The sequence below is a fragment of the Phycodurus eques genome, chromosome 4, assembly GCF_024500275.1.
Source record: "Phycodurus eques isolate BA_2022a chromosome 4, UOR_Pequ_1.1, whole genome shotgun sequence".
In the NCBI taxonomy this organism is placed as follows: Eukaryota; Metazoa; Chordata; class Actinopteri; order Syngnathiformes; family Syngnathidae; genus Phycodurus; species Phycodurus eques.
This window is the reverse complement of record NC_084528.1, coordinates 25625805-25641344: the sequence shown is the minus strand read 5'-3', so window position 1 is coordinate 25641344 and position 15540 is coordinate 25625805.

The window sequence follows — 15540 nt, the reverse complement described above, 5'->3', positions numbered from 1 at the left end:
GGTGGAAGAAGAGGAAGAGGAGGAGGAGGCAGTTAGTGATGAAGAGAAGGATGCTGCAGCTGGTTTTATATAGAGGAGGGGTTTTAAGGTGCCTCTGTCTGGGTGGGTCAGCACCTAGGATTACACCCACTTTTTCTTCTGTTTGACTTTAGAAGCAAATAACAGACTTGAGTGAATGATTCCATTACATAAAAATTCCTATACAGTTAGGTCTAAAAATACCGGGACATGGACACAATTCTCATCTTTTTGGCTCTAAACACCCCCATAATGGCTCTGAAATGAAACGAACAAGATGTGTTTTAACTGCAGACTTTCTGCTTTCATTACATCCAAATCAGGTAAATGGTGTAGGAATAACAACAGTTTGCATGTGTGCCTCCCGTTTCTAAGGGACCAAAAGAAATGGGGAAATTACCTGCTCAGCTATTCCATGGCCAGGTGTGTGTCATGCCTTCATTATCCTATTTACATAGAGCAGATAAAACATCTGGAATTCATTTTAAATGTGCTATTTCCATTTGGAATCTGTTGCTGTCAACTCTCAACATGAGATCGAAACGGCAGAAGTTTGTGAAGCAAGCTGTCATTAGGCTGAAAAATCAAAATGGTAAATGGAGATGGTAAAAACATTAGGTATGGCCAAATCAGTTTGGAACATTCTTAAAAAGAAAATGCGGCAGTGAGCTCAGCAACACCGAGAGACTTGGAAGAACACGGTAAATAACTGTGTTGAATTACCAAAGAATTCTTTCCTGGTGAAGAAAATAGCCTTCACAACAGGCCAGATCAAGAACATTCTCCAGGAATTAGGTGTAGGCATGGGCAGAAATTGCTGCCAATGGAACCGCTTTCCTTGTATTAATTGATGCTGAGACTGCTGACAAAAGCGCCAGGATGAATTCTGAAGTGTTTCAGTCAATATTATCGGTTCATACTCATCCAAACGCTTCAGAATTCATTGGACGGCACTTTACAGTGCAGCTGGACATTCACCCGAAGCATACTGCAAAAGCAATCAAATACTTTTGGTGGAATGTTACGCAATGAGCAAAGTCAATCAACTGACCCGAATCCGACTGAGCATGCATTTCCCTCGCTGAAGACAACACTGAAGGGAAAATACACCAAGAACAAGCAAGAATTGACGACAGTTGCAGGAGAGGCCTGGCAGAGCGTCACCAGGGATGAAATCCAGTGTCTGGTCAGATATTAAAATATCCCTATGTAGTTTTAGTAATCAGAAAATATAATTACAGTAGACAGCATATTCGCGGTCCAGCATTCACAGATTTGCCGATTTGCAGATTTTTTTGGGGAAACCTATCCTATTATTCAGGGTTTTTGTGCTCAGTCATAAGTTGTGTCTAAAATATTGCTTTGGTGCCAGCTTCTGCCATCTGGGGGCCAAGCAACTATGTTGAAGTGAGGGGAGGAGCTTAAATTAGCAGGTCACAGCTTTGTCTAATAGAAAAGGTTCTTTGTCACTATCTTGTGACACCTACAGGCAATTACAAAACGTTTTGGGTGGGCATCTATTGTGGATTTTTGCTATTACCAACAGAGAAAATAGCAGGGCTTTACTGCAGTACTTTTTAAATTTCAAAATCTTTTTTCACTCCCAGTTGAAGTTTACTGTAAAACTGATACAAAACAAGAGCTATTTAAATTTAATTTTAAACCAAAATGTTCAATCAAACCCAATCTCTGCTAGATTTATGATATAGTGTGAAAAGACCTTAGACTGGATAGCGGAAATTACCATGTTACGGGAATTATAAAACTTCAAACAACTGCTACCATAACATACGGGAGCAGCACTGGTTGGGAAATCAGTGATCTAGAACATGCACAAACTCCTGCCGTCCTTGTTAAAAAACACGAACAACCGTCTATTATGCATGAGGGATCAGGGGTTTGTCTGTCTGTCTGTTCGTCCCACAAAAGGCATACACTGGCTATCATGTTCACGGTCAACAGTCAATAGATCTGAGCCACGAGGAGGAGGAGAGGGTTGTTCTTGTCATCTTTTGATTTTCTTGTCCTGGGCAGGTTTGGGGGGGAAACAAAATATGGACAATGTGAAAGGTGACACCTGATGACGCATTCAGTTCACAAAAGTTTGAAATGTAAACATTTGAGGAAGGGGAAAAAAGAGAAGACATGTATGCAAATATCCAATCTTACTTATATATATATCCATCTATCTAGTCACCTATCGACCCATCCATCACCCATCATCTCTCTCGTCATCCATCCATCGAGGCATCCAGCCTTCCATTTGCTTTATATCCCGAAAGACCGCAAGGATGTTGTATTTTGTTGGATTACGGTGACACCTGGTGGCCAATTGTATTACTGTAGCAATTCTAGCAGTTGTCGTGGCAGCCGCCCTCGACTAGGTGGCCATATTGTACTTCTCAACGCTATCTCGTTGGGCTATTGCTCAAAAGGATGCCACCCACTGACGCAGTTAACGATATTCATCCATCCTCTGTATGTTTGTAATAATTAAAATTTTTTTTTTTTTTTTTTTGAAGATCGATAGTCAACAAGAAACTCAGACTTGTGACCAAAGTAAACTGCATTGATTGTGAAGGCCTTGGGTAGTTGACATGGTAGTCAGTAGTAGTTTTGAACTCTGAAGGTTTGTGCAATTTACAAGCTGTATATATATTTTTTTTCACAAAATTCTTGTCTTCAGGAGTGTACACGCGAATATACGTGTATATTATTTATTTTTAAAATTTGCTTTATCGTGCTTATCCTCATCGGGATAGCCTATCTCTGCTGCTCACACTCACATTCACACCTCCGGACAATTTAGAGTCTTCAATTAATCTAACATGCGGAGTACTCGGAGAAAACCACGTGCAAGCATAGGGAAAATATGCAAGTTACAAATAGGGAGGACAGAGCTGACATTGGAATTCACGACTTCTGAACTGTGAGGCGGACGTGCTAAACAGTTTCATGGTTAAAATTATTTCCAGTGGTATTGAATGCGATACAGAAACACATGAACACATAGGTTCCCCACTCCAAACAACATAAAAACTTGACTTACTGTATATATTTGTATTTTGGTACGTACATATATTTTGTTTTTGCTGTCCAATCTGGCCCGAGTGCTCCCGCCCAAATATTTGTGACTTTCCCGAGATCCCCGCGGGCCAAATGAATTCCACATTTGTCAACTTCTAACTGTGTCACTGCTCCTTCTGCACCTCATTATGTACAATCTTTACATGTTCAATACGTCTACAATGTACCATATTTGCATGCATTTAATGTTCTATACCTCTAGGCTCTAATATACCACATTAACATCAGATATAACGTCTATAATATTCCCTGTTGAAATCATATTTCATGTTCGATACATCACTAATGTGCCATATGCACCTCACATTTTTACACCTCTAATGTATATTTACATTACATTAAATGTGCTTTACACCTTTACATAATATTCAATGTTCTAGACACACCTAATGTACCATATTTACATCATAGTTCATGCATGCACCCTTCTTGTACCATATTTACATAATTTTAATGTTTTATATGCCTTTAATGTACCATATTAACATCATTTTGAATTTCTACACCTGTAATGTGCCATAGTGAAATAATATGTAATGTTCGGTCTTCCTCTAATGTATATAATCATCTAAACACCTTTACATTTTATATAATGTTCTAGTCACCTTTATTGTATCATACTTGTATAATATTTAATGTTTTGTACGCAAGGGTGGTTAAAGTTGTGCTCATACCTGAGGCCTGTGCGCGTCCTGGCCTTGTCCTCCATTTGGCCAATCCCTGAGGGTCCCGGTTGCTTCTGCGGTGGTCCACAAAGTGTATGTCGGCCAGCGGTGTCGGGTTGTGCTTCACCGCAGAGGGTCCGGATCAGGTATAATACGGGCCTCATTGTGTAGCGGTTGGCATAGTTGACCCGGGTTAGAGTCCAGATTTTGGGTTTAGTTTGGTCACTGAGGGGACTCCAGGGTTGGAGGTCAAAGCCGTTCTCATATTTTTGGTGTTTGTTCGATTGTATGAGAGTTGAATCCATATGGATTTCAGTACTGTAATTGACAGGTGCCTTTGCAGACCAAATAAGTAGCCCACACTACTGTACTGTACTCCATTTCCTGTACTTCTTTTGCAACTATTTGACTGCAGCTTTTTACGTATTGTTTCTTACCCAGCGGATTTTAAATTAGATTTTCAAGTTGTAGCTGCTGCCCAGTGCTAGCCTTGCTTAATTACATTTCTTAAAAACATGAAAATAACTTTGGTTTATGTTATTGTTGCCCATGTTTGATTTTCAAATGAGGTTTCAGGGCACCAAACCAAGGCCCAAGTGTCTCTCCCAAAAGTCAGCATAATAATGAGACCGTAGAGACCAATCCCGGATGATATTTCCCATGAACGTCCTCCCCTTCCTTCTCCCTTTCACAAGGCAGGCCTCACTCTGTGGAGTGGAGTTGTAGCGCTGTGTAGTTGTAGTGTAGTGAGTTGCAGTGTCGTGTGGTGAGTTGCTGATTCTTAAAATATGTATATTGTATTAAACAAACATGTCTTAGTGGAATAGTTTGGCTTTTTACATTAAATCAGAGGACGGAAATATAATGACGTCATCGAGGGGCCAACGGTCTGGCCCTGTGAGGATGAATTTGAAATATGACTGGTTAAAGAAAGAGTCCCATTGCTAATATCGTGGAAGTTACATCAGCCAGCACTACTGATTGTGAAGCCCTGGGCAGATTAGATTGACATGGCCACACATAGAAGCTGAAATCTGATTGCACACAAAAAAATCCAGCATCCACATACACACACTGGAAGCAGTGCAGCCAAGAGAAATGCTACCAAATGAAGAGAATAGACTGTTGGAAATAAATAAATAAAACTTCATGGAACAAATATTCAAATTAAGTTTGTAAATGTAGGTCAGTGTCTGCTCACCATCCTCCCTCCTGAGCTCCTCATTGGTTGCTTTGTAGCTGTGATGGTAGACTGCGTATCCAGCTTCCATCCCAAAATGTCCGCCCCGACCGCAGGCCCTCGGTTGGCCCACAAATCCTCTTTTTTTTCTTCTTCTACTCCTCTCCACAGCCATCATTTCTTCATTAGCCAGCTGGGCATTGGGTGTAGACCAACATTTAGGTAATTTCCTCCCGCTTGGACCGGGGCGAGCGTCGGTGGCCCGGGCCGCCAGATTGGAAGCCCCGGGTTTCCAGATTGGGGACCCAGTTAATCTAATTAGAGAGTGGAGGAAAGAGGCCCGCTTGGGGCCTGTTGTGCTTGCGACAAAAATCCTGTGTGGTAATGTCTGAGTGGCTAATTCTTCCGGAGGGGGAGCCAGCGCCACTCTGTACTGCAGACAGCCACAACATTTACAAATAGAGGTGGCAAAAGTACTTATACTTATAACCTAGGCCCGGTACACATAAAGACAATCGGGCTGTTTTTGTCCGGATTTTGCCCCTTCCCGACCAAGGACATCAAATGCCAGAGTATTTGATATTTTATGGATTATCCTATAAGATTATCCTCTGGTCTGAGGTGTGTTAGGAGTGGAATCGTTCTGATAATCGGCTCTGAAAGGGTTGTGAAAGTGTTGCTGAGTGCTGCTGAAGGGAACTGAGGCGGAATTAGTGATGATAAATAAAAAGACTTTGGAAAATGCTTCTTGCCATCTGGGGAACCCAATTTTATACAAAAAAAACAAAAAAAACGACATCGAGCAAGACATTTGTTTTCGTTTACGGTCGTTTCTGTGTTCATCGGTCAAGGGCGCTTCTTTGAGTGACAATTCACGACGTCATGATTCGGGACAAGTCGGCTTTCCGCACACACACGAAAACACACGAAGAGTTTTGGTCGTAAATATTGAACGCGTTCAATATTGTTAGGATTGTCGGCCCCAACCTGATTCGGATCCAATTATGGGGACAAATTGCCTCTTATCACACGTCAGACCAAAGGATAATCTTATAAAACATAAGATTGTCTGGCGTTTGACGTCATTGGTCGGAAGGGGCCCAAAAAAATATAACAAGCCTATTTTGACAAAGAGTACAAAGTACAGATATATCGGTTTCTAATGTAGGGAGAAAAAGTTAAATGTCAATACATATAAAAAAAATAAATATTCAAGTAAAGTACAGATACCTGAAAAATCTACGTCAGTACAGAAACAAAGTAAGTGTACTTCGTTAATTCGCCCCACTGAGAAAGAGATGATTTATGTCTCGGTGCAGAGGAACGTGACTAAATCCAGCGAGCTGCCCCACGAAGAGGGGGATAAATTCAGAGCTGGTTCCCTTTTAGGGGGGCGGGCGCCAAACGTCAAAGCCTTTGCTTTGTTTTTTTTGTCATGGAGAAGTTTTACGAGTCCCATTCTTTAGATGGAGGCGTGGTCGTCTGTGCCACGGAGTGAACTCGATAATGAGGCTCTTTCGTGGGGAGACGGCGGGATGGGAGCCCCCCCCTTACCTCCCAAACCACCAACCACCACCCTAGCAGTTAAAACAGCTCTGCTAATTTGAGCCGTAGAAGTAAGCCAGGTTATTGCTCGTCACTTGACCTCTCCTTAGATGTCACGCACGCACGCACACACACACATAGATCGTAGTTACACACAACTAGACACAAACACACACACGCGTATACACACACACCTCCAGGTGCCTAAAGTTCAGTTTGGCCTCCTCCCATGCATTCACGTTGGAACTTTTACAAGGCGGCGGATCACTTTTCAACCCCCCCCCCACCCCCCCCCCCCCCCCCGACCCACTCACAAATCATAGCTTGTACTCAACAAGCCTGATGCTGACCAGTAAATTGGCCGCCAGGTTTATAGCGCCACCGCGTTAACTCTCGCACAAACAAATAAAACGCGTATTAGCGTTTTTATTATTATTATTATTGTATCCTGGAAAATACAAATGAACCTCTCTGGCTACGACTACATTTTGGTCCCTGCGGCCACGGTGGCACCGTTTTCCCGAAATGTAGTGCGCTGTGGGATTTTGGCCATTTTTCATCTTCATCTTCCAGTTTTCCCACAGTCAATTACTGTATCCGTGACGGGTTGTGGGGGATTGGGGCTGCTGCGTCCCGGAGCCTTAAAGGCACACTACGATTCAGCCTGCGGTTTACCATGGATGCCAGTACGTTATCTCCCGGTTCATCATGTTCTGATGGGGTCCATCACCTTTCCCACATTCGCTCAAGGCTTTCTATAGATGAAATGTGGACACCGGGCAGCTTTGGAGCACGTTTGTGGCCCTGGCAAAGTTGAATAGTAATTTGTCCAGCCTGGCTTCACAATCGGCGTTAGACTGATTAATAGTTTGACCTTTATTTATCCATCCATCCATCCATTTTCTTTGCCGCTTCTCCTCACTAGGGTCGCGGGCCTGCTGGAGCCTTTCCCAGCTGTCATCGGGCAGGAGGCAGGGTACACCCTGAACTGGTTGCCAGCCAATCGCAGGGCACACAGAAACAAACAACCATTCGCACTCACAGTCATGGCTACGGGCAATTTAGAGTCTCCAATTAATGCATGTTTTTGGGATGTGGGAGGAAACCGGAGTGCCCGGAGAAAACCCACGCAGGCACGGGGAGAACATGCAAACGCCACACAGGCGGGGCCGGGGATTGAACCCGGGTCCTCAGAACTGTGAGGCTGATGCTCTAACCAGTCGTCCACCGTGCCGCCTCACCTTTATTTATTTAACCTTTATTTGTCCAGGTAAGGGAATTGAGAACAGATTCTCATTTGCAATGCCGACCTGGCTGCAGAGAGCAGAGTAAAACAAAGCAAAATAAAAGCAAATGCAACAAACTGAACAATGCACACAAAAGAAAACAAAAACCTATACATAAAATAATAAGAACAATATAGTGGAACCTTGATTTAATGGGCTTATAGAGGTGGGGGGGGGGGTCGTCCGTTACAGCCGATTGTCCGTTAAATTGAAGCACTTTTTTCATGGCCTAAATACGACCATACAGTACAAAATCGTTGTTTTAAACATTATTGTGGCCTAAAACACACAATACAGTACAAAAGTACTGTAAATAAGGGGTTGTGTTTTTCACGAGCGCAGTGAACCTGCCGCGAAAGCGCATTCATGCGTCCTGGCACATGTAAATTAGACATGTGGCTCACATCAGATTTCTGTCAAATTGGGTCCGTTAAAACGAGGTTCCACTGTGCAATCTTAAATAACCAGACAAAATCCTCTTAAATCCAAATACACCATAGCTCCTTTTACATTGGCACTTTTCATCGGGAGTTGTAGTTCCCCCCCCCCTTCTCTTGTTTTACGTTGATTGAAGCTTAGCTGTTAGTAGATGAGAGAGGAGCAAAAGATTCAAGTCCCCTTAGACCAGTATGAGGGTGCCAGGAGTGTGCATGATGATAATAATAATAAGGATAAGAATTTTCCGCTGACAATGAATTCCCTAATCGTAATCTATTGTGCCAAAACATGTAAAATGTCCCGTTATTTACATACACACTGCACATCTGCACTCTCTCTAAGTCTTGATAGGCCCCATTTGATACATACTGTCAGGTATTATATTCGTTGCATTCACCCAGCCCGGAACATAGTGCAAACAGAGATTTTGGGAAGGAGTAGCTAGCCTTCTTCCAGGATGGGGAAAAATGCAGTTACATCAATTTATTAATATACTATAAATCCATCTTTCCTTGACAAAGTCTTCATTCTCCTCTTTGGAGGACGCTGTTTTGTTGTCACGAAAAGCAGCAGATGCAGTGCGGAAAGCGGCCAAAAAACGGCGGGTTACATTTCTTTTAGGGCTTTTTTCCCCGTCTTGGCTGAGTTTCTTTCTGTGTTTCTTTTTCTTTTTCTTTCTTTCTTTGGTTCTTTCTTTCTTGTGGAGAGCATCAGGAATGCGGTCTGATTTTCCATCAGCGGCAGTGTTTACAGGGAAACGTTACGCTGATGTGGGAAAGATTTACGACATATTTACGCTGCCAAACTCTTGTTTCCCTGATCACTTTCGATGGTTTGCGCCAGAACGCCAACAATCCCCAATATACTATGAGTATGTGTGCATGTGTTGTGGTTTTGTTGCTGGTGTGGGTCTGTCAGCATGTGCATCATTGTTGTGTGTTCCTCTTATTGCACTTTGTGAGCAGGCGTTTATGCGTGTGTGATTATTAGTAGATTGTAATCAGGATCCAGAGGATAAACACATTCTGCTTTTGTAACACTTCATTAGCAGAGAAAATGGAGCAATTATCACTGATAGATGGTCAAAGAGCATTGATTTGTTGTCTTTGAATTCCCAAAAAAACAACAACTTTTTAGCATGACAAGAAGCCTATTTATTGGCAATAGAGTTTTCCATGCATTTGGAAACAAGACTTTTCTCCTGAGGTGACCCCGCACTAGCACATGCTCAGGAAATTTGCCTTTTACAATGAAGGTTAATCCTTTGCTGCTTTGTATATTGATTCTAATCATATTATGATTAATGTTCAAGTTAAATGTTGAAAAAAATATCACTGAATTTGAATGATTGCTGCTGCGTAGTATTAGTAATGCATAGACCAGCCAATGCTTGAAAAATGCTGAATAAATAGATAAATCAAATATGAAAAAATATCATATTAAAGTTAAATATAAGGGAAAATAGCTATTGCGGTATTACATAAAGTGAAATTTACACTGAACAAATTATGCATTGTTAACAATATACAATTCAGTGATTGTTCCATACTGTGTAGGGGGGATCAACATGCATAATTAATACAGAACCTACAGTACTGTAATTTGTATTAGAATTATGATATTAATGTTCATTATGAAAAAATATGTAAAAAATATCATTGCCGATTTTGCAATCCTCGCTTCTGCGCATAATGATTGATGCATAGATGGAGCAATAATTATATTAAAGTGATTAAAGATAAATAAATCTTGCAATTTATAAAAAAAAAGTTAAGTCAAATATGAAAAATACAACATTAAAAATATATTCGCTACATTCCTAATCCTTGCTACTGCGTATGATTGACGGCGTAGATTTCTCAGAAAATTCTTTGGTTGAAGGACAATAAAAAAATAAACAGCAGCTGTGTGTGTGTGCGTGCATGTGCGACTGTGTGCACGTGTGGGTGAGTGTTTAACTTACAACCTGTACAAACCGTGCGAACGTGAAGTAAATTAGCAACACGATATTTGTGTCCCAAAGTGTGTTATTTATTTATTCAGCGCAAAGATGATTGTAGATAATGAAGCCAATATCTCCCACCATGACTTTTTTTTTTTTTTTGGCTACTTCCATTTCCCTGCAGTTTGTCTGAGCAACAGTGGGGGATTTTACACTCCCCCTAAAAAAATGCAGATGATTGCCAGAGAATTCCAAAATTCTCCTAATCCCATTTGTCATTTTCCATGATTCCCTGTCATTCCTTGCGATAGGTGAAAATCTGCGATGTAGAGACCATGTAAAAATTATTAAAAATTATTTTACCCTTCCTGCATGCTTTAAACACATTACATGTATTAAATCACACTGTTCTTAAGGATTTCCTAGTGCCTGTTCGCACTCTTGCTGTCAAGAAATGGGAGATTATAGCATAACATCAATTTGAGGAAATGAAAACAATACTCGCACTCATACAGTAAAACAGTTTTTTACAGTTTCAGTTTTCCAGATTATTTGGGTGTGGCTAAAACAGATCCCATGAGTTGAGTCCCCCCTCCCACCCTATACTCCCATGGGCCTTTTTCCGTATTAGCAGTTATCCTGCAAAATTGCGACATGCATTTACCTAGCTAGCTAGGCCTGCACCCTGAAAATACATCTTCCCTTTGGATGGAAAGATGCTAGACGAAGTAGCATCCATTTTTTTCGAGGTCGTAGATGTGGTGTTTGACAGTTGAGTGGGGCATGGTTTCAGCTCATTCGACGGACACAACCGCAGTATTTGAAAGCAGAGCCAATGGCTTGATTTTTCATGATTTTGACGCGTCATTGTAAATACTTTTTTTTTTTTTTTTTTTTTTTTTTTTTTAAATTCAGGTTTGCCAAGGTTGTTAACAGCACTTCTATGTGGTGTGTCAAATTTACAAGACATTTAATTTCACTTCACAGGAACTTTAACACACGCAGCAGCCACGCATACAAACAGAGTATACAACAATACTCTAGGCACATATTCTTTCTTCTCAGCTGCCTAGCATGTTGTGGCACAACGTGGTACTAGACTGAAGACATGCAACTCGAAATTCAGACTTGCCTGTACGTACACTGTGAAAACCCATTACAACGATCACTGCAAATTCTGTAATATTGCCGGAGTTCAGAGTTTACCCCCTCCCAACCCCCCCAAAAAAGAATGCCTGATTGCCTGAATTCCCAAATTCTCCTGCTCCCACTTATGTCATTTTCTGTCTGATTGCTTGTCATTTTTTGTCAGGAGTACATGGCAGAGGGAGACAAATTGAGATGTCCATTTGCTGTTCTTATGGAAAAGTGTATGGGAGCTTCCCACTCAGAGTTCGGGAATCTCTATTGTTTCCTGCTGTATAATGAACATCACTAACAGGGCTGTCAGGGTCCAGGTGCTGCTTCCTTTCTCTTTTCCTTCTCCATTGCTTCAACAAATAAATTGGAGAATATACGTGGAGGAATTGTGAAGTCGCTGTCGTTTCTAAGTGGAGACAATTTACAGCTCTGAAACAGTCAAAGACAATGGAAAGGGGGACACACACACACCCACGCTGTTATGCTGCGCTTTTTATTACAGTTGGACCACAGCACGGAACTGTAAAAAGTTGTGGGAGACGGGAAGGAGTGGGAATGAAGTAAAAGGAATGAAGTAGTGGGAATGAAGTGGCACTAAGCCAGATCTTGTTTACAACAGTACGACCTTTCTAATCAAAGCGGTCGCATGTAATGACAAGCAAAATGTTTATAACTACTTCAAGTCACATCAAATGGAGAAAAAACTATGAGCATTTTATTCTGGAAACAGCCATGATGAAATGTGAGGTGTTTGACAGTACAGTACAAGAAGATCCAGTGCATTGTGGGAAGAGCTAACCGACATGGTCTTAAAATAAAATTACATTTTTGTGAAAAGAAAATCTGATTTCTGATTTTGATTGATTTTTCAAACTCTGCTTATAGAAAAAGAAAAATGACAATGACATTATTCAAAAGTAGTTTAACTGTTTGTTTTCCCTCCAGGGATTTTTCTATAATTTTCCTGATACCAAACAAGCGTTGAAACTATAATTTCCATTAGCCCATCCTTTGCGTTTTGCATTATGTGTTAGCATTGAGCTAGTGGACATATGGTTTAGTTGAACAGTTTGATGTTTTAATATATTTCTTTTAATTCTATTTGGTTTTATTTGGTGTAAAATGCTTGAGAACCACTGATATAGAATAGGCATAATGGGTGCCAAGATGTTTTTTTCCCCCCCGAGCATGACCGCAGCCATCTGCCCACACGGGTTGCTTCAGGGTCATTCTCGGTCTTCATCTTTTCCAACAGGAAGTCCCACCACCCACCCACCCCCCTCCTCCTTCTCCTCGTTCTCCTCCTTTTGTTTTAATGAAGCCCCCGGGAGGTTCTGGAAAGCCCTGGAAACGAACGCAGCCGATCCCGTCCAAACCGCCTCCACGGTCCCGAAGAGACCCTCCCTCCCGAACCACCCGCTTCTCCGCGCAATTGCCACGGCGACAGAGGGCGGTTCGAGACTACGACCTCCGCAGATGTAGTGACACAGATCATATAAATCCTTGTGCATTTGCTACGTGGGCCTTCAGTGGGGGCTTATCTGACTTAATCCACCTCTTAATACCACACTATCATGTCGCAATCATACGAACCATTATTACGATACAAAAATTTAATATAACGGCACACAACTGCGCCATGTATATCGCTTGGAGACATTCACAATCAATATTAAGCTAATAAAATGACAAAAACATAAAAATTGCAAATAAAATACACCATACTCACCAAACATGCTGACTGTAGCGGTTGGTCATGAGGGGGTCACTGACATTGCTTACTCCATTGCTTTTTTTGAAGACAAAAAATACAATTTTAATATTTATAATACAACATTTTTTTTACGAAGTTTTTCTTTTTAGTTTAAAATGGCTTAGTTTAACCAGGCTCCCTTGCCAGACCATGGCTCGTCTGTGCCATAAATCCTGGTGGATCGGACCAAATTGCCGGATTTCCAGCAAGCCTGCTGCTACTTAGCCTGGTGGCTACCTTGCCGCTCTACTCATCTGCCACGCTGTGTTGGATCAACTTTCTCCCATTCAATGTGCTGTAGTCGCCCTTGTCATGTATTAATTGTAGTTAAAAAGATAATTAGGTTGTTAATGATGTTTACATGCTCCAGTACTTCTTTATTTCACGGTAACTTCCTGTGGATCTTCAAATGTTTTCTCTAAATTATTCAACTTTTGGGTCCACTTTAACGTCAAAGTATACTGTAAGGTACCCTATTTAACCCCATTTGTCATGACGACTGCAGGTTTTTATGCATCTATATCCTCCCATTGTCCGGGCCATGCGTCATGTCCCCACGGCAACGAACCCGTCTCTTTTTTTAAAAGACTCTCCTAATTGGGCAACGACGTGGAATTGTTCTGGACCACAGCCCGACTTGGGAGGGGGAAATGCTTGGGAACGACAGGAGACTGCAGAGCAAGCAGCCGTCCCTGGGGTGGGGTGGGGGGACGCTGTGAAAAATATGCAGTGGGAGGGGGGGGGGGGGGGGGGGGTTCCGAAAGCAAAATCTGAAAGAGACCAAGCAACAATAACCCTTAAACCCGCGGCCCGCTGGGGTGCGGCACTATTTATTTACAGGCAGATAAATGTCAAGCAAACATTTGTGCTTTGCAAAACGGGGCCACTGGCAATCCACGAAGAAATATGGACGCTTGTCCAGGGAAAAGGAACACTGCTTTAAAATAGACTTTATGTCATGTATTGACAGAAACTTCTCAATCAATCAATGTGACTATTGTTCAATTACGTGTTAGTGTCCCGATGAGGCAGTTTTGCTTTAGTTTGCCATCCAAATGGGATCTGACAACCAACGGTAATCCACTTTTTTGATGAGTTTTATCTTTTTCCGGAAATGATGCGGTTTAGAGAATAATGCTAACGAAAGAATTGTTCCTTCGTAAAATTGTTCCTTCGAAGTAAAGCAGGTCAAGTCTGTCAGAAATGATCTTGAAATTCCTCATTCCAGGTGTTTGTAGTTATTTGTCTAGACGGCGTGTGCGATGATGATGTCATCACATTTAATCTGCTAATAAGAGTGATATGCATGCAATGTATATCCTGCTTTATCAGAGGCAGACGTGCTACCACAAGAGGGAAGGAAGTAGTGGCTCTGAATATAAGTCAAACCACCTGGAGACGTCAAGTTGACACCTGTGCAACGTTTTGTCCCAGTATGTGGAAGAGCTGTGGTTGGTTGGTTGCTGAAGTTCTGAAGATCATCCATCCATCCATCTTCTTAACTGCTTATCCTCACAAGGGTCGCGGGCGTGCTGGAGCCTATCCCAGCTATTTTCAGGCGGGAGGCGGGGTACACCCTGAACTGGATGCCAGCCAATCGCAGGGCACATACAAACAAACAACCATTCACACTCACATTCACACCTACGGGCAATTTAGAGTCTCCAATTCATGCATGTTTTTGGGATGTGGGAGGAAACCGGAGTACCCGGAGAAAACCCACACAGGCACGGGGACAACATGCAAACTCCACACAGGCGGGGCCGGGATTTGAACCCCGGTCCTCAGAACTGTGAGGCGGATGTGTTAACCAGTAGACCACCGTACCGGCTTCTGAAGATCATTAGTCCATTATTTGGGTGCTACATTTTTTGATTGGTTGGTGAGTTTATTGGTTGATGGGTAAGTTGGTCTGTAAGTTGGTTTGTTGGTTAGTTAGTCAATTAGGTGGTTGTTTGGTTAGTTGGTTATTTGGGTGGTTGTTGGTTGAACTGCTAGTAGGTTAGTTTAATGTTCTGTTCGTTGGTTAGTTGATCACGTAATTGTTTAGTGAGTTTGTTAGATAGCTAATTTGTTTGTTAGTTAGTTGGTATATGCTTGGTTAGTTGGTTAGTGAGTTAGTTGTGTGGTTGATGGTTAAACTGTTTGTTGGTCAGTAAGTTAATAAATTAATTGCTCTGAGTTGGTCAGTTATTTAATCACTTTGTTGGTTATTAAATTAGTTTTTGGGTTTGGTTTGTTAGTTGGTTACTAAGTTAGGTAGTTATTTGCATGGTTGTTGGTTAAACTATTAGTTGGATAATTTGTTAATTAGTTAGTTACTCAGCTGTTGTGGTTTGTCTTTGTGAAAGGCTAGTTGAGTTAGTCAGTTAGTTGGTTAGTTGTTTTGTTTGTTTATTAATTAGGTGTTTAGTTAGTTGGTTGACTAATTTGGTATTTGGTTGGTTGTAGTAGTTAGCTGTTCTGTAGTTTAGTTAGTTAATTGG